This window comes from Cibotium barometz, chromosome 40 (assembly GCF_041138505.1).
Source record: "Cibotium barometz isolate CiBa-2024 chromosome 40, ASM4113850v1, whole genome shotgun sequence".
In the NCBI taxonomy this organism is placed as follows: domain Eukaryota; kingdom Viridiplantae; phylum Streptophyta; class Polypodiopsida; order Cyatheales; family Cibotiaceae; genus Cibotium; species Cibotium barometz.
The window spans coordinates 30526043-30547656 of record NC_141085.1 but is presented as its reverse complement, the minus strand read 5'-3'; positions in this window follow the sequence as shown (position 1 = coordinate 30547656).

The following is a 21614-nucleotide window of genomic DNA, read 5'->3' as shown; positions in this document are numbered from 1 at the left end:
TCCATCTGACCTTAGGCACTTTACATATTTCCCTGTTTGCTTTTCAACCAAAACTCTGAAATTCTGAAAGTGAGTGAACACCTCACTCTTCTCCTTCATGAAATATACCCACACTTTCCTTGTGTGGTCATCAATGAAAGTCACATAATACTTGCAGCCTCCCATAGATATGGTCTTCGTAGGACCCCATACATCTGAATGCACAACATCTAGTGCATTTCTGCTCACATATCTGTTACGTGGAAACACATGCTTTGTTTGCTTCCCAAATTGGCATGCTTCACAGATTTTATGCATACCTTCCACTTTAAATTTTGGCAGCTCTGTCACAATTCCTTTTGTCTGCATAGTCTTCAATCTCTGCACATTCACATGTCCAATTCTTTTATGCCATATGTCTGTGTCTGCAACAATTCCTGAACCATTTGCAAACATCGCAGCACTCATCTCAGGCATGTCTACATCCAACGTAAACATTCTGCCCACTCTGTTGCCTTTTGCAACCAACCTGCACTTGTCTTTAAAATCTTCAACATAACATCCATCAGGGTTAAACCGAACCTGCAAACCCTGCTCAATCATCTGGCCAACTGAAACCAGATTCTTTGTTATGTTCGGTACATGAAGTACATCTGCAAGGTACTTCACTTTGCCATCCTGCATAGACAATGGCACATCTCCAATGTGGGCAATTGGATGAGCAGTGTCATCCCCTGTTTCCACAAAACCTGGTCTTTCCGGGTTTTTCATCTCCTTGAACCACTCCCCATGACTCGTCATGTGGTTCGAAGTGCCTGAATCCACATACCATACATTATCTTTTTGTGCTGCATCAACATTTTCAGACATGGCATTCACAACATGCTGCATAACAAACAACCTTTCATTATCCTCATTATTTCTGCTTGAGGATGCATAGTTGTTTTGCTGCACTTTCCCATTTTGCATGTCAGCCTGCTTCTTATAACATTCTGTCTGCACATGTCCAGTCTTACCACAATAATAGCATTCACGTGCATCATTGTACTGCCTTTGCCAATTTCCACGTCCTCTTTGACTCCCCCTGCCTCTGAATCTGCCTCTTCCACCTGCATGTTGTTGTTGTTGTTGATTCTGGGACTGTTGTTGTTGCTGCTGCTGCTGCTGGCCATAATTCTGATTACCTGTTCGGCCACCTCCTTGACCGCGTCCACGGCCTTCTCTACCTCGTCCTCTTCCTGAACTCGTGTAGAAGGCCTGTTGCTCTGAACTGTTTTTGCTTTGTGAAGATTGTTGGTCTTCACCCAAGCTCTTCTCTTCGATAATCAGCATAGACACCAAATCTGTAAAGTTGGGAATGTTTTCCCGAGTCTGAATGGACGTCTTGAACGCCTTGTATTGTGGCCCGAGACCACGTAGACAGACTTCCACCTTGTCATCATCATCTACTGACACACCAATAGATGCAAGGGATTCCACAATACCCTTTATCTTCAACGCATAGTCATTCACAGACATGCTCTTTTTCTCCACAGTATGAAGTTCATTCTTCAACTGTATCTTACGTGCCTTGGTGTTTGTTTCATAAAGCTTTACCAAGGTGTCCCACGCCTCCTTGGGGGACTTGGCATCCTGAATGTGCCCAATCATGGTGTTCTGTATACTAATGGATAGCCAATACATAACCTTCCTGGCTCCTTGGTTCCAGTCTTTAAACTCTTTCACATCTGCAGCAGTAGGATTTATGTCCGGTATCTCCGGTGCCTCTTCATGTTCACCTTCTATGTAGTCCCAATAGCCTTTTCCCATCAGGAAATTAGTCAACCTGAACCTCCAAGCATGGAAGTTATTCTTATGCAGCTTCTCAGCCACAATCTGTGTTATGCCATCATTAGACATCTTGCCAAACACACAATTTTACCAGAAACTGCACTCTGGTTTTTTCTGCACAACTGCTGTATTTTCTGCACAGCGGTACTCCGGTGCCTCTTCATGTTCACCTTCTATGTAATCCCAATAGCCTTTTCCCATCAGGAAATTAGTCAACCTGAACCTCCAAGCATGGAAGTTATTCTTATGCAGCTTCTCAGCCACAATCTGTGTTATGCCATCATTAGACATCTTGCCAAACACACAATTTTACCAGAAACTGCACTCTGGTTTTTTCTGCACAACTGCTGTATTTTCTGCACAGCGGTACTGCAGTCCACTCAAATGTCACAACCAGTGACCTCAATGTGCACACATACACCCAATGGCAACTGTAGACCTCTTTGCAGCACTCACAGTGTCTGCACAGTCAATCTGTCTTCCTGCAGTACTTGAAACAGAGTTCTGCAGAGAATCGATGACTTACCCGCAGTGCTCGAAATCGCCTGCTTTCTGAAAAACGAAGGTCCAGACGCACCCGAAACGCGTTTTCGGCCCAAAAATAATAGTCCGAAGGACTGTATAGTTGCCCTATAGATTTACTCCCACGAAGAAAGCTCCTCAATCAGAGATCGTTTGCCGGTGCCTCCCGTAGAGCTCCCGACAAGGGTGTAGTCACCAACACAATAGGGAAGAGTAGTTGAAGCTCTTACCCTCGTACCGCTTCTGGTGGTTCTCTTGCTTGCAGCTCAGCCCTTAGCACGAACCAGGCTCTGATACCATGAAAAGATGCAGGGGGGAAGAGAGCTTGAGCTCTTGCAAGCACTCACACACACACTCACAAAACCCTAATAGAGAACACACAAAGTGAGAGGCTGAAAATCTTCTTCTTCTCTACTCAACACTCAACACACCATATACAAGAATAAGAGAACACAATAATATGGAAGGTACTCAACCAATACATACACGGGTTCTCTATAGTGTGAACCCGACTAAATGAGCTAGCGCTATAACTATGCCAGTCTCTAGAGTGGCTGTCACACAGCCTGTCATCCCACTGGCCACATATCTCCCATGATCTCACCAACCATGCCAGTGGTGTAAGTGTGGGGCCTATCCCCCAGGTGGGTCATCAGTGGCCACCGCCTCACTAGACGAGCTCGATATCTCAACACTTCGCAGGTCACCTAGCGCTTCACTCATAGGCCACTTCCTTGGTCCCTCATCCACTGTACCGGAAGCTCACCATTTAAATCAAACCGAGGCTGGTCAAGACCTCGGTCGACCTTGCTACGCGAGACGTCCTCCGTTGACTCTCCGTCAGCAGTTGCAACTTTAACAGATAGGTCTCCACGACTTCATTCACAAGACGGTCAAAATGTTTCCCAGCATTCTTGACATAAAACAGTCATTTAAATATAGATTTCACATACAAATACAGTTTCAACAATATTTCCATCTTTTCTCATCACTCCACATCCTTTCACATTAGTCCCCATCTTTTCTCACCTTCCCACATTTTTTTTTCTTCATCGATCCCTATCACATCACATCAATTCACATCCAATTGCATCATCCACACATCAATCCACATCATCCATACATCCATCCACATCATCCACATTATCCACACATCAACCCACATCATCCATACATCCATTTATGTCAATCCATACATCCATACATCATCCATACATCCATTTATGTCAATCCACATTACCCACACATCAATCCACATCATCCATACATCCATTCACGTCAATCCACATTACCCACACATCAATCCACATCATCCATACATCCATCCACATCATCCACATCAATCCACATTATCCACTCATCCATCCACATCAATCCACATTACCCACACATCAATCCACATTCATTTCATAAGCATTCCCATTCTCATCCAATCACATCATTTTTCATCTCAACACTTCTTTCCTCAATTAACCTTATCAGATCTCATCCACTCGCATTTACCCATACATCTCATCTCATCACATTCATTAACATCTATTCGGTTTACATCGCATCTTATCACATCCATTTCACATCACATCTCATTCAGTCACATCCTGATTCACATGTTAACACATTCATTCATGTCCCTTATCGTTCATTCACATCCTAATTCACATCACATCACATCCATTCACATCCTATATCATTCATTCACATCTTGATTCACATGCTAACACATTCATTCACATCCACATTCATTCACATTCACATTCACATCCATTCACATCCTATATCATTCATTCACATCTCGATTCACATGCTAACACATTCATTCACATCTCATATCATTCATTCACATACTTTATCATTCATTCACATCTCGATTCACATTCATTCACATCCTATATCATTCATTCACATCTCGATTCACATGCTATCACATTCATTCACATCCTATATCATTCATTCACATCCCGATTCACATGCTAACACATTCATTCACATCCCATATCATTAATTCACATCCTTTATCATTCATATCTATCCAATTTACATCACATCTCATCACCTCTATTCTCGTTCATATCCATCACCTTAACATCCACATATATTCTTCCACATACATCCACATCCATACTTCTCACATACACATCCATATCTATCCTTTCACATACATCCACATCCATACTTATCACATACACATCCACATCTATCCTTTCACATACATCCTCATCCATTCTTTCACATACATCCACTTCCATTCTTCACATACCTCCACATCCATCCTTCACATACACCCACATCCATTCTTCACATACATCCACATCCATCCCATATTATTCATTTACATCCTGATTCACATGACATCTCATCACATCTATTCACATCACATCCATCCATCCATCCATTCACATCTATCTGATTCACATCACATCTATCCATCCATTCATTCACATTTATCTGATTCACATCACACCTATCCATCCATTCATTCACATTTATCTGATTCACATCACACCTACCCATCCATTCATTCTTTCATAAAAATCAACTTCTGTGGCAATAACACTTTTATAAAAATCCTTTTATACATCTATTTATGCATAAATTCAATTTTAAGGAAAATAACACTTTTGAAATAAAAAAAATTTCCTTTATGCATCTTTCTATGCATAAAATCAAAATTAATGAGAATAACTCTTTTGAAATAAAAAAATTCCTTTATGCATCTTTCTATGCATAAAATCAAAATTAATGTGAATAACTCTTTTGAAATAAATTCCTTTATGCATCTTCCTATGCATAAAATCAAAATCAATGAGAATAACTCTTTTGAAATAAAAATAAATTCCTTTATGCATCTTTATGCATAAAATCAAAATTGATGAGAATAACCCTTTTGTAATAAAAAATAATTCTTTATGCATCTTTCTATGCATAAAATCAAAATTGATGAGAATAACACTTTTCGAATAAAAATAAATTTCTTTATGCATCTTTCTATGCATAAAATCAAAATTGATAAGAATAACACTTTTGGAATAAAAATAAATTCTTTATGCATCTTTCTATGCATAAAATCAAAATTGATGAGAATAACACTTTTGGAATAAAAATAGATTTCTTTATGCATCTTTTTATGCATAAAATCAAAATTGATCAGAATAAAACTTTTGGAATAAAAATAAATTCTTTATGCATCTTTCTATGCATAAAATCAAAATTGATGAGAATAACACTTTTGGAATAAAAATAAACTTCTTTATGCATCTTTCTATGCATAAAATCAAAATTTTATTTGTGAGTTTAAAACTCAACTACACATGTGAAATAGGCACCTCCTTCATGAGGGGAATTCCCCCACAATGAGGTGTCAAAAATGCATCATTTCCTTTAAATATCTCTTCTTTTTTAACTAATAACCTTGTCCTTAGTCAACTCTTCATCTTATGTGTGTATTTACTTATTTTTAGGGGGATTTTAATTTATTCTTCCATTTATCTCCTCCCTACATTTGGATTAATCTAATTGGTCCATAGGAACCTTAATTCAAAAATTTCAAAAAATCTCGGCCCTTAGGCTAAGGTCCTTTTTACCTGATTTCAATTTATTCCAATTGCACATTGAAAATTTCTTTTTGAATATCTATTTCAGAGAAAATCATTTTATATGTTAGGAGGATTTTTATATCCAAAAATATCTCAATTTTAGATTACCTCTCTCTAGACATTTTCTCTCTCTAGTCCAAAACAGGGTAAAACAGGATCTTTCTTTTATTTCAGAGAGGGGAATAATTATAAGATCAGAAGGGGAGGTTCTTACACCTGCACACCCAAAAGCCGGAGGGAGGAATCTTATAGCTATGGTCTTTTGGAGAAGAGACCAAAACTCCATAGCTTTTCTTTTAAAGAAAGAATAGTATGCCATAGCCCTGCAAGAAAAGGCTATTTTGCCATAGACCTTCGAAAGAGAGAAAAGTCAGAGTATGAGTAAGAGGAGATAAAGCTTGGGGATGATCGGATGATTTCAATTGTAAGAGAAGGTATTAGAAGACTCTCTATTCTCATATATCAAGTTCTGAAACTCTTATTAACGAGCAAAGACAACGATAAACGATAAATTTCTATAAGGTATATATATATATATATATATTTTTCAATTATATATCATTCTTAGGGATTGAGGTATGGCCCCCGAATTCTCTATTAATTGTTAATAGTGATCTATTTGATTGATTTACTAGTTAAATTTTGTATTCTTTTAAACAATAGCATATGCCTTAATAAAGAATGTCTTATCGCAATCTCAAGTTGAAATGCTAAAAATCTTTGTGCAAAGGATTGTTTTCTTAAGAAGGTAACATCGATTCTAGTCCTATGGTTTAGTTGAGTAAATGGATTGTTATCTTGGTTAAATTGATACAGGTACAACTTCTCCCTGCCTTGACACCGCCCCATTCTTGTGCTTGTGTAGCCGTGGACGATGGAGACGTTAGTAAGGCCCAGAGTTGGCCCATGGTATCCCTCATACCATTGGGAGAATGAGGCTTGCCGATTGAGGCGAGTGATTGTGATGCTGCCTAGTTCTGAGGGCCCAGGCTAGTGCGGTGAATTAGCCCACCCTAGTGTGTAGACATCTCTCTGAGGGGCAGGAGGATCGAGCGATAGAGCCTGAGAGGGCAACAGGCAAGCTTGAGTCCTTGCCAGTGCGGTCGACGATGAGGTGTATGGTCTCATAGGGTTTTGCCTAGCATGTAGAGGCTAGAAGGCCAAATTCTAGATCATCGAGACAGTATAAAGGAAAAGAATAAGAGAGCCGGTTTGGCTTGATGGAATTGATTCATGTATAAACGTTTTTTTAAATCTTGTCTTTGGCATTATTGTACTGTGGAAAAAGGCTATTTTAACAAACCTTGAAAAGAGCCTTAAGAAACATGTTTATTCATGTCAAATAGTGTGGTAGGATTAACTAGAAAACAAATTGATGCGTGAGTAGGGTGGAAAGTTGGAGGATGGAATGCCCCGATGGCACCATCCTACGGACGGGTGGACCCGATTAGTCGGGTAGCTTTCCAACAGATTAAGTGAAAGCCCTACGCTAGATAAATAGGTTCTTGGCAATTCTATTCTAGAAGACTAGGCCAGCGGCTATGCCTTGCATGGATGAGGAAAAAAGCATTGTCTCCAAGAATCAAGACTAGTAGTTGCCCAAATTATGATCAATTACCCTATGGGTGATTTTATTTTTAGAAGAGCACAACGCTCCCCCATGCAGGATAGAACTAGGTCTTACCTATGAATCGTGTCCTTAAATCTCTGCATGGTCAAGGTGTCGATGATGAGTAGGAAATTTTCTCCAAGATAAGACTTAGTGGACTATCTTAAGTGTTTCCTCTATTTTGGAATGGGAGAACCTTACATAATCCAAAACGGGATTAACATCCCCCCTACCTAATGTAGGTTCTGTCCTCAAAACCTGTTACCAAGGTCTAAAGACCTGGTCGCCGAACTCATGCGATAGAAGTTTTAGTGGGACTGAAGCTTTTTTAGGGTTCTTTGGAATGTAGAGTGGGACGTCTAGAACCCAATGTCTAACATATCTTCAAATGTGACATGCATGTAAGATGGTAGACACCTGAGGTGATGGTAGTGTAGCATCATGCCTCACTCTTTAGGTCCTTAGTTCATGTCGAAGAGGAGTTGAGCTGCTTTAAAGCCATCATATCTTTCTTTTAGTTGGTCAATGAGCACCACAATTAGCTTAAGGAATCTAACACTCACCACGATAGCTGAATCTGGGATACGGCGCCATGCATGTATGTCGGCATTTGTTGTCTTTGTTGCACTATATTTGGAAAAGCTGCTAGGAAAAATAATGAAAAGTTGTAGCAAACATGTGAATCCTGCTGCTTTGCATCATGGAACTCGACTGGTGTCATACTTCTTTTGATGGGCATATACAATGGATCCACTCTCAGTGTGGACAGTGCACATTGGTATTGTTGACTATATTCTGGAATGGTTAAGTACTCCCTTAGTGCTCCCTTTGCCATGCTGGTTGTATACCAAAATCTTATATTCTGGGAATGACATCATCCATGATAATTTTGGTATAGCCCCCTTGTGTATGTATAGGATGTTCTTTTTGCTGATAAAACAATAGCTGATAAAAAAGGTAACAATTTTGATCTCTAGTGGATCCACCAAATGAGGGTTGGCTAGTTTGGTATGCTTTGCCACATTTTTCCATAAAGTTCCTTCTCCCACCACTGGCATTAATTCCTCCAGTTCTGGCATTGGTGCGTGGAGAGGATACGATACATATGGCTACCTTGTAGATGTGACTTCAGAGTAAGATTCCGGAAATATGCATTTGGTGGGTTCAATGGTGTGATTTGCATCAAGACCTTGAACATCGGCTTTGGCTTTAGCAATGGATTTCTAGCTCTGATTAATCTTCCATACTCTACACTAGATAAAGACTCAAGAACACGATCATTAGTAAACGGTTGTATATCATCTTTAGGTGGAATTGAACATACCTCTTGAATTGGCCTTGGTGGAGATGGGTGGGGTGCCAGTAACTCCTTGGGGGCAAGAGTGCTAGTGGGAAATTCTAAAGGGATAGTAGAAATACGAGAGAATATACAATCCACCTCAGACTTGTTATTAGGAGTAACACTAGGGTATGGATGTAGTAGTTTACTTGCTATAGAAGAAAACTCAAGATAAGTGGTAAGTTTTTAAGAACTTGGTGTTTCCTCTTGACCCTCTTCAGAGCTAGGGGTCGGTGGGTGGGCTAGTTGATTTTCATGAATTCCTAGAGTTCTTTGACTTCCTCATGAGATATATCAAGATATTCAATGTATACTTTATCAAAGTTATAGATGACAGTAGTCATCATGGCTTCTAGATGTTTATGTATATAACAATAAAGCTTGAGAATGCCATAAGGGTGATAGAGGGTAGATTCGATGATATTTAAGAGCTGATGTGTGTTATAGACCTCTAGACACCCATGACTAATTATCCATTGATAGCCCCGAGCTACGACCTTGTAATTTGCCGGTGTATTTGGAATATCATATGGTATAAACAGGTCACGTTTATTGACATTGTTGGCCAAGATGTCTTAATTTTGTAACACCCGACACCAACTACATAGATTTAGCACAATGAGATGCAATGGGTAGAAGAATATATCCTTGGGGTCAACTAGTAGTAAATCTCCCCAAAAAATACTCATAATTAGTCTACATCCCTTTCTGTATTTTGCTTAATAAGTGTTAAATCTCCAAGACTTAGGTCTTTAGACAAGTTAATTTCATATTGAAGTAATGAGAGTGTTAGTGTAGATAAAAATAGAGTGAGAGTTTGAGGAGGGGCCCGAGGAGTCACTAGCAATTTGTCTTTGAGCTCCTTCAAGAAGCAGTTGCAATTTGTCTACTGGCTCCTGTCTTTTGCTTCGTTCTTGTACAGCTAGCTAGCACTCTAGTTCCTGTGTATTCTCGAGTCTTTGGCCAAGAGAAGATTTGACATTTCTATTTCTCGAACCATTCTAGCTGCATCCAAATCCTCAACCTCCTATGTGTGGTAACTTCTTATGCCCATCTTGATGAAGCTTCCAAACCTTGAGCCTCTTCAATCCTCTTAAGCCTTCCTGAACCCAAAACTTGATTGTCCTTAAGTTGCTAACTGATTTGTTCCACTTCCTGTTTGTGGCTGTTGGACATCTATTCCATCTCAAAGGACTTGGCATCCTTGATCATCTTATTTCATGTTTTAACTTTTTCTACATATGCGTTGTTTGTCTGTTCCCTTTCAATCTGAAGATGAAGTACCTTTTGGTCAGCAGATGTAAGGGCTTCATTGATTACAGCTATGGTCTTTGTGCATTCCTCTTCCTTTTTGTTAGCCTCTTGAAGCTGTTGAGCATGTTGTGCTGCTTGTTTCTTTGTGTGTGTGAGTTCTTTTTGAAGTTGTTCCTTAGCTTGCTCCACTTGCGCCTTTGGTTTTGTATTCTCCTTAATCCTCTAAACAATTGTTTGGCTAAGGACTTGATTGTTGTTTTCTAAAACCTTATACCTAGCCTCTTGCTCTTCTGTAGCCTTTAAACCCTTGAGGATGACATACTAATGTGTTGCATTTGCTATTGCCATTTGTCTTGGAGAATTTGTACTTGGTTGTTAGCTTCATGGACTTGCTTCTAGAGTTTTGCATTTCGATCACAGAGCATGTGTGTAGTCAATAGATAGTAGCACCATACTCTTTTTTCCTATTCCTATATGGAAGCAATATTTGATGGCTAGGCCTTCTAAATCTTGTAATGCTGCAGTAAATTGTCCAAGCCCTCCACAATTTCTTGTAGGAAGCGGTTTGCATCCAAATTATGCTAGAAAGAAGCAATAGGGATCTGGTCTTCATCATCCAGTCACTGTCTCTTGCTTGGGCTTGTTGTGCTTCTTTATCTTTTTTTCTTTTTTCCACTTCTTGGCTTTCTTTTAGGACCTCCGGATGTGCTGAAGTTGCTTCTTTATTCATGTGGTGCACATCTTCTTGCAGCAGTTCTTTCCTCGAGGATTTCTCTACACCAATCTCTGCTCTGATGCATTCTAATCTGATATAATTGAATCCCAAAGTGGTGGATAAGTTCTTTAAGCCCATATGATTTGGGCTAGGAGGAGGTGTTTATTGAGGAACTTCATCGGCTATGTTTACTAGAATTTTTGATAAGCGTATTCCCCTAGCTTCCTAGTGCTCCACCACTTCCCGGATAAGAAGCTTTTTCCTGGGCTAGTTCTTCTTCCAGGCGTTCTATCTCCTCAGCAACTCCGGGCATCATTTTTTATCAGTCTTCTTTCTTTTTCTCTTCTTTAGTTCCTTCATTATCTCTTTTTTTTCCTTTAACAATGCTTGCCCTTCTTGTAGCTCACGAGAGGTAAGTATTGGCTACTCTACCTACGCTGCTTGTTGTACCTATTCCTCTAGCACTAATTTTGGAATAGGAAGCTTTGCAACATGACTTAGCACCTTTGTAAGAAAGTAGGGATTGCATACTTTGGACTGGTGCACCTTCAAGTAGTTCTCCATTTCCCTGTGGATGTACTAGGCCCAATATTCCTCTTTCTCCTCATGCACCTTGGCAATCTTGTTGAGAGGGACCCTATTGTATCAATCCACTAGCTTTACTAGCATACGGTTTAGTGGTACCATCTGCCTTGGTTACCTATCACCACTTAGTTGCCCTGTCTCATAAGTCTTTAAGTACTCAGCACACAACTCTATGTTGATAGCATGGGGAAGGTATTCAACCATTTGTCCTAGCTCTACCTTCTCCAGCTTGTCCTTGACTTCTGCATCTTTTAAAATCTACAAACATTCTAGGCTATGGTACTGCAGGGCTATCTTCCCACGTATAGTTTGTACATCCTTGCTAATTATGGAGCCATGGAACATCTGTGAATACTGTCCTAAGTCATTGAGATTTGGACCACATGGTGCTCTCTTTTTCCTTTCCATTGGTGACCATGAGGCACTTGCTTGTGTGATGGCTGGAGTTTCTAGGACTTCTAGTTCAAGGGTTTTGGATGTTGACATCTATAACAGTGAGGATTAGAGTTAATCAAAATGATTAATGAGAGCATGTGGTCTTCTCTTTTTTTTTGATAATGTGTGTGTGTGTATTAAATTGATGAGAAGGGTGTTAGTGGGGTGAGCAATATGTAGGTGTATAATATGCAAGGATGGATATAGGCGAGAAGGATTGAGCTGTGAAGATGCAGGTTTTTAGTCTGTGAGATAGCAGGTGGCGTAGCCTGTGAAATGGTTAAGACATGAGAGGATTAAGCCATGAGATGGCTTAGCCCATGAGAGTGTAGGTACTTAACCGGTGAGATAGCATGGTCTTAATTCATGAGATAGCACATGGCTTAGCCCATGAGATGGTTAAGACGTGAGAGGGTTACGCTGTGAGAGATGGCTTAGCTCGTGAGATATTTAAGATGTGAGAGGGTTAAGCCGTGAGATGGCAGGTCTAAACCGTGATGATTTTTTAATTTTTTAAATTTTCAAAATGATATTGGGTGTAAGATAGTGCATGATTTAAACATATGGGCAAGGTTTCAGGAGTGTGTAGGTCCATCATGAAGATCCGAGTGGATCCCATGAAATAGTAGACTCTTATTTCATAAGAAAAATCCATCAAGAGTGAAACATTCTATGCACAGACATATGATGGGTGACATACAACATATCAACAACAATGCAATGAGAGCACACGTAATGAAGTTTCATTCCTTGCAAGATTTATCATGACATGCAATTTTTGTGCTAACAATTTTCAAAGGAAATAAAGAAAGAAAAATTAAATAAAACAAGGTTAAAGCACAAGCTCCCACCTCAAATCAAAGTTGCAAACAATGCAGGGCAGAAGATCACTTGGAAATCTGAGAGCAATGAATAGCATTTCACGAGCGATGCAATGTTGAAGAAATTGCACAAGTAGAATGCTCAAAAGAGGAAAGAATTTGATTTTATGAAGAAGCTGTCGGCCTTGGTGGCTGTCTTAATGAAGTATTCCTCATGGCACTCTATGATTGGTGGAGGGAATGTGACCATTTCATGCCATGAAGAAGTAAGGTAGTTCATGACATGAACCATTTCGGACTAGTTCACAACATGAAGTGCTAAGAGTCTCACGATGTGAACTTTTTTTCACTATTTCACAGCGTGAAGGACAAAGGCATTTCATGATGTGAATTGTTTCTGATACTATGCATGCAAGGTTGATATTCTATGCTCTTTACATGCTCAAACACTCAATTTCCCACATCATGCATTCAGAAAATGGTTGAATACACATGAAACGAATGATCATGTTTCATGGCATGAAACTCAAACATTTTTACCTTGTACCCATTGTTGAGAAATGGATACCTCTTGTACTTCATCTCTATTTATCACCACAGAAACCAATTTAGCACATTGGCACTTATGGGAATTTGTTGTTGCAACTGCAGTTCAGTGTGGGAGTACTTAATCTTTCCCTCCATCCAATTGAAGAGTGCCTCCATTGAATCTTGTTAATTGGATTGTATTTCTTTTATATGTGGTTGCATTCTTTCTCTTCTTTTCTCCTTAACTTTGTCCAGCGCTTTTATCTTGTTGGGTGCAGTTGGCGGTATTGCTATCTTCTGTTGAATGAGATTCTTTCTCCAAACCAAATTTTGAACCTTCTTAACATTTTCTTTAGCTATAAATTGGTCTTGTTTGCTTTTATTGTCCTTCCTTGTATTTTTGAAAGTATCCAGTATTGAACCTTGGGTAGGACTTCGGCACCCATAGGGTGTGTACATATTATGAGAGGCAAACCTTGAGCGGATTATCCGAGCAACACTCAATGGAGTTATACTTGAATGAATGTTTTTTTATGGAATATCTTTTTTTAAAAACCTCAATCGACAGCGCTCATATTAGCACATGTTTTTTTAATTGATTTTATAGTAAACCTCTAGGTATTTTTGCAACTTTGGAAGTTGCTAATTTATTGCACATAATAAAAATCTTACTAGGGATTAAAATAGAGGCAAGCTTATGCAAAGATAAGGTCTTATGGATAATTTTCTTACTTAGATGTCCAAATTGAGTGACATAAAAATAGCCGTATTGGTCTACTTTAACTTTAATCTTGCATGCATGTACCAAGGTACAAAGAGCCAAAGACATATACCCTTGGTTTGAATGCCCTCATGATGCAATTGTGTGTATTATATTTGCACATTCATTATATTTTCTATAAGCCTCAACATGCCATGTTAAGTGTCGATACCTATTAAACATTTGCCAATACTCCTAGGGCTATTCCAAGAACAAAATTAGGACTAGTGGCATTGTTCACTTTTAAGTAGATATGCCTATTAATACCTCCCCTCAAGCTTGTGAGATTGCCAACAATTATTTTTTTCCAGTCTTTCTAAGTTCTAACTCAATAGAGGGACGGATATATATTTTAACAATCAAAGATGTAAACTATGAATTCAGAATTTGCAAACTGCAAACTCTAAATTTAGAGTTCACAAACTACAAATTTATCTCTACATTAAGGTATGCGAATTTATAATTTCCAAACTGTAGATTCAAACCTATTCCAAAACAACTATGACATGTTCATATTATTAGGTCAAAGAACATTAAAATCACATGATTCAGAAGCCATAATCTATCAATCCATAAGAGGTTAAGGTTTGCATAAGAAGGTAATGGCTATCCATCCATAAGAAACCAGGTCTACATGAGATGATAATGAAAACATGAGAAATTAAGTTTTGCATCAATCCATAAAAAGCCAGGACATGCTCTCTAGACCTCATCAGCCAAGTCATCTATGTAGTCTAGATGTCCATGATGCCTCTCTACCAACTCATAATCGAATGTGCTATCTCCTGCCATTTGGGTAGCCACATCTTCTGCATAGCAAGGCAAAATACTAAGCCCAATCAGTCAGTATCTAACCATGCTTAAATTATACACATAGATCAAATAAATTACTCACTAATCAAGAGGTGCATCAAAGTCATAGTCTGTCTCCTCATCATCTATCATGAGGACTGCTTGATTCATACTTGAAGGCCTTGCCTCTGTGAAGTTGTCTCTAAGAATTCCTTCCAAGTATCTTGTGCAAATCTCTTTGTCATTGTCCACTGCCATGCATGGACGTCCTAAGTGAATTGTTGCTTTCATCCTAGGTGCTGTACCTGCACCAAGCTCAAGCACAGAGCCTCCAATCGGACACAACAACTCCATGAACATCAACATCATGGAGCTACTCTTCTCCATGAACATCAACATCATGGAGCTACTCTTCTCCAACCCACCACGCCACTGTCCACCCTTTCCCTCTTTTATGCACCGTACACTTGAAGGCAAGTAATGAGTGATGAAATAATTATCCATGCACACCTTAAGGGATTAGGAAACTTTATTTGCCCTATCAAGATAGTAATGTGCCTTCTTGCCAATCCTAGAGAACAATAGGATTTGAAAGGCGGTAATCTACATGAAACATAGATTGAAAAAGTTAATGGAGAAAAATAAAATACGAACAAACAAGAACATGACAATCATGTAAATAGCCAAATGACATACCTTGACACCAAAGCCAACATTATCCGCAACATCAATGCAATCTCTCGTCTCCACGATCCATCTACATGTACTAACTATAAGATACCAATAGCTGAATGCAATTCACATAAACAGACATTATCAACTGTGATATATTGCTCACCTACAAGAAACCTCTAGTCTCATTTGTCTTGCCAAACTCTCAATGAATGAAGTGGATACATGTGAACACATCACCAATGTCCATCCATAATCATCCATCACAGATGAAGCTATAGCAAGTGAGCATGAGATATGCTCCTCATTTAGAATGTTCCATCCAGGGATTCCACCCTTGATTCCACTCACTATAGATCCTGTAGGAAGGTCAATCAAGCAAAAATCCACACTCCATGCAGCATTTTTTCCATTGCGTGACTTCTTCATGCCACCAAGTTCATGGTAGAAATTTCTTATGATTTGAAAAGCCCCATCGTACTTGTATTGCTTAACTTCTTTTCCAAGTGATACATAATCATACTCCCAAACTTTGTAGTTTTCTTGTGAGATACGAGTTGCAAATGATGAGAAAGTGGACAAAGGAACATAAACCATATCCGTATTACACACTTTCTTGCTAAGAAGAGACTCCTCCGTTCGTGGATCATTGTCTACAATAACAAAGGACCCTAAATTAAATTTGTAGGAAGCTTCTAGTAATCACTTTGAAACATGAAAGAAAGAGTTATAAGAAAATAAACCTGTGTTAGAAGTGCCCATTGGTTTAGGTCTTCCACCTCGTTTGTTATTTGGAGTGACATGACTTGCCTTTTGCTTTTCTACTATTGCTTTTTGCTCCTCTTCAAGCCTCTTCTTTTGTGCCTCATCCATGTTGCCCGACAAACCCGAGTTTGACTTGCACTCACATTTTAAATGGCGATCATAAGTTTTCTTCTCTTCCTCAATACATGTTCTAGCCTTCATCTCGATCCACCAAGGGCAGTGCTTCCTCTCCCACTCCGTTAAGCAATCATTATGACCATCCTTATGCTTATTCTCTCTAAAATTATGAGAGGTGTACATGCAATAAGTAGCAGGTGCAAGCATAGTCCAAGCCTTGCAAATGGATGGTACCACCTTAAGACTCTTATTTGCAACCAAATAATGGAGATACCTGAATGATTTTTAGGATAATATAAGAGAATGCAAGGTAATACAAAGATATCTTTCCATTGAATTCGAAATCCAAAACGCACCTATAAACCAATCGTCTCTTGTTGGCATTTGTAAGATCAACTTGCTTGGATGAAACAACAGCAACTGTCATCAATGAAGCAAGAGGCTCAAACAAAAAAGGCCTATGTCTCACTATAATGCCATCAAAGTATTCCAGAATAGAAGGACTGTCTGGAAGTGTAGCTGCACCCTCAATGCTTGATGATTTCATCACTTGGTCAAGCAATCGCCCAGCATCTGTTAACACATGGTCCATTCATACTTCTTTTGCAAGCCAAGGTATGAAACCATGGTCAGTCACATAGGCATCCCATAACTCTCCTTTAGATTGTCATCTGCACCAAGAAGAGAAAGAATAAATAGTTGCTTTGCCTTGGAAGTTCCAGGGATTTCACTGACGTAAACAAAAACATGTGAACATGTTAATAACATATGTTAATAACACAAAATCTTGTGATCACATGATATATTCACAAAGCTTTCACAAGGGCCTAAAAAATTTATCTTTGTCGAGCATAAAAAATCTTCTTAGGTGGCCACTGACCTGCTATTATGTGAAGATGGTAACATGACAACATGTGAATAGCTTATTCCCATGTGTAGCCAAGCTTTTAAGGGGTTCCCAAATGGCAAGTGACCTGTTATTTTGTGAACGGTAACATGAGAACATGTGAATAACTTGTTCACATGTGTTATTATCACAAAAAATCTTTTGATCACGTGAATATTAAATCCCTGCTTGGAACAGGTTGCAATTGATACTTGGTAAAGCTTCTCCAAAGTGATCTTCATTGATGTATCCTCAAATGGTAAATTCCAAAGGATATTAAACCACTCCTTGCCATGGGAAGGATTGACTATTGAAAGCATCTGCCAAAAAGTAAAGTTTTAGAAGAGACTTTGATACACACCACAAACCATATAACTAAAAATTTGCAAGTTGTAACTATAGATTTATAATTTTCAAATCATATATTATGGTTTATGAGTTGTAAAATTAGAATTTGAAAACTATAATTTCAAATTTGCAAACTATAAATTCAGATATCTGAGATATAAAACGTAGACTTTTGTGGACTACAAATTCAAATTTGTGATCTATAAATACAAAATTTTGTAAATTGAAAACTTACCCGTGTAATTTTTCTTTGATATGTTGCTCCCACAGTCTTTTTAATCTCATGAATCTTGGACTCTCTCTCATCCTTTGGCATGGAAGAATGCAATTTCTTGCATTGAGCCTCAAAATTGGATCTCCATTTCCCCTTTCAACATAAATAGATAATCTCATCATAATGTTATTGGAACACAAAGCAAAGTCACAAAAAAAGAAAATATATAAAATAAAGAACTAATACTTACAGCAAATACCATCCTCCCAAGAATAGTTTGGGTGAGGGGATACCATACCCTTCGTCCACTTCCAACCTCTTTCTGTCTTGCCAACTCAATAGCTTTTTTCTCCTCCTCACTAAAATCCTGAGTAAAATATTGAGCATCACAAGATACAAGTGTGCTTGTGTGGTACAAATAATCCTTAAGATTAGTAATAACAATTGCATCTTCATTAAGCCTGCAACCATTGACTTAAATGGATCAAAATTGGTTTCATTTACAAGCACTTGCCATCTCTTAGCAACAATCCAACCCTCTTGCTCAATATAGTGAACATAAACAACAAGGCTTACAAGTTAAATCTTTGTAGAGCAGCAACAAGCTTAAGCTCATCCTTTGCTTCCAGTTCAATAATTTGAGCTTGCACTCTAATGTGTCTAGACTTGATATTTGTGTAAATCTCTTCTATGCTTTCCATCCAAGATGCCGTACGATGATTTCCTTCCCACACGAAGAAAATTTTGTTTGATAGAAAGCTCCATGGTGTGCCAATTATCTCTGATTCAAACTCATCATTAACTAAGCTCCAATCCTTGTCCCAACGTTCTCTTCTGACATCATCAACATCCTTGGAAGACCCATCAGGCATTTTGATAGATAGAATAAAAGACCCTTTTGTCGGAATGTATCCCTCTGTTTCAAATGCTCTTTTCAAAATGGTCAAATCATTCCTAATTTGACGCACAACTGGGTTTATGAGACAATGACACAAGGGAATTCGAGGAGGTGGAATTTCTTTAGTTACTGTAAGAAGCTCTAAAATATCTGCACCTGATGGACTCTCAACACACTCTGGAATGATATCCTCCACATCATCTTTAACTCCTGCTTTGTTGGAGATGGATCATCTATAGTTTTATCCTTGTTGTCCCTAGGATCCTCAATATCATTTTCAATGTCCACTTGCTCAAGCTCCTTCAGTTCATTATTGACCTCTGACTCTTGCTTCTTCCTTTTGCTACCTTTCCTTGTGGTAGGACTAGACACATCACGTTTCTTTCTCTACACGTTTGAAGAACTCAATTACAAGATTTGCAAAAATGCAAAGGTGAAATGCAACTAGAAAAAGAAAAAGAAACCAAACTTATTGGAGGCATTTGTTGCAAAACTTTCAATAAGCTCACCTGCACAAGAAGAAAAACAAATAAATGACACAGTGAAACCATCTTTGAAATGATTAAATTAAAAACGACAGAGTGAAACCATCTTTCAAATGATTAAATAAAAATGGTTTTGCTGGCAAAACCATATCACTATAGGTGTGAGAGTCTCTGGTAGTATGATGGAGCGGAGGGGTAGAGAAAAGAAGGCTCCAAACTAGTTTCGCCAGCGAAACTAGTTTCGCTTAGTGGAGGGCTCTACTGTAGCAGACACAAACAGTGCCATGTTCACATTGACGAACATGGTGCATTTTGGCTCTCCTGTAGCACAATTGCCTCGTATATAAGCGTGTGTTAGAATCTTGCATGTGAGAGACACAGACCACACACCAACACTGGAGTCCAACCAGTCAGGAGCCCCATGTGTGAGGAGAGGACATGAATATTCTCTTTCAGCAATGTAGCTAACTTGGAGCAGAGGACATTGCATTCTCTTTCGGCTGCGACAACAGACCACATATGATCCATAACACAAACACCCAAGTGCAGAGAATATGAATTTAAAAATGACAGAGAAAAGAAAGCTCCAAACTTGTTTCGCCCAACAAAACTAGTTTCGTGTGGTCAGAATGCGTTAGGGCCTTAGTGGAGGGCTCTACTATAGCAGACACCAACAGTGCCATGTTCGCATTGACGAACATGGCGCATTCTGGCTCTCCTGCAGCACAATTGCCTCGTATATTAGCGTGTGTTAGAATCTTACATGTGAGAGACACAGACCACACACCAACACTGGAGTCCAACCAGTCAGGAGCCCCATGTGTGAGGAGAGGACATGCATATTCTCTTTTGGCTGCGACAACAGACCACATATGATCCATAACACAAACACCCAAGTGCAGAGAATATGAATTTAACACCCGGAGAAAGCAGGGGTAATGCACGGAGAGGAATGGGGAAGAGGAGAAGAAAGGGAAGGGGAAACCCGTGAGAGGTCAGCGATGGCAGTAGCAAGCAAGCAAGGAAAGCAAGAAGACTACTGCTGCTGCTATACGGAGTTGTAGGCATCGCAAAACGAGACAGAGCTAGGGAAAAACCTTGCAAACTTCACCTCCCTCATCTACTTTGACATTTTCGCAAGATGAGGCAGGGCGAAGTTTCCCATTCGGTGTGGGATTCACGCATCTCCCATTTTCCAAGACAAGGTCGTGCAACGGTTTTGCCAGCGAAACTAGAGTTATGCTCTAATTTGCTATCTTCCAATGCTTCTTGTTAACTTGCAAACTGGCGTCCTCATATAGTTTCGCCAATGAAACTCTAGTTTCTCTGCTTCTGGTGAACATGCAAACTCCAGTTTTAAATGGCCTCCGGTGTAGTTTCGCCAGCGAAACTATTGTTTTACTACTTCTTGTTACCTCCCACATAGTTTCGCCAGCGAAACTATAGTTGTGAACTCCAAATGAAATGGCCTCCAATAGTGTTTCGCCAGCGAAACCATGATGTCTTTACTTTTTGCTACCACCTTCAATCCATTAACCTTCTTGAGCTCTATTATTTCATTAGATCTAATGATGGCATCATGTCCATGATTTTTCTCTCCCAACTATTCCATCCTTTGGTATGATTGCTTTTGGGACGTGGCAATGAATGTGGTTATATTATGAGTTTGATCCTCTAGTTGATCTAGTATCAAAGAACAATGATGGCCTCTTTCTATGCTTTTGCACTGCAAGTGCAAAGTTGGTCAGTATAGAGTTCGAAAGGAGACAAGTGCGTGAACTACTGTTGCTCACATGCTTACACACAGAATCTTCAAACTCGGCTACTCACTTGTGCCTTGTTTGCTAGCAATAGATCTCAACACTGGTAATAATGACTAATTTTCCTTTCACTTGAAGGAAGGTAGATTGTGTTCCATAAGTTCCATGGATTTTGCAATTGTGTCCAATGACAATAGGTCAAAGACACTGTAGGTTGCAACAACTAATGGTGTTGCACGCATTAGTAGGGAATACCTTCACTTAGCATTTGGACTTTCACCGAGCTCAATCTCTTTGCATCAACTACTTGATAGCAAGTGTGACGACTTGTCCTTCGAGGTTCCCTTTGTAGTAGGTGAGGAGAACTTGTTTCATCTTGACACTCAGTTTGGAACCACCTTCATTGTTAGAGGTGTAAAGCTTTTGACAAGCATCAGTAAGGAAGTGTCGGATAAAAAACAAGTAGATGAACAATCCGATAAGACCATGAGTTTGGTTCCTCTCTTGAAAAACCTTCCTTCAAGAAGTGCACTCAAAAAAGCTATGGACATTGTAACAACAATACAAGAAGTTGATGCACTTCCAGTAAAGTATGATGGCAATATTTTGTTTGAGCTTCCCGCTTCGGACCTCCCTAACCGTGTTGAGGGGACAGAAAGCAAATACGACAGCCATGTTTGGACGGATGATATAACAAGTAATATGAT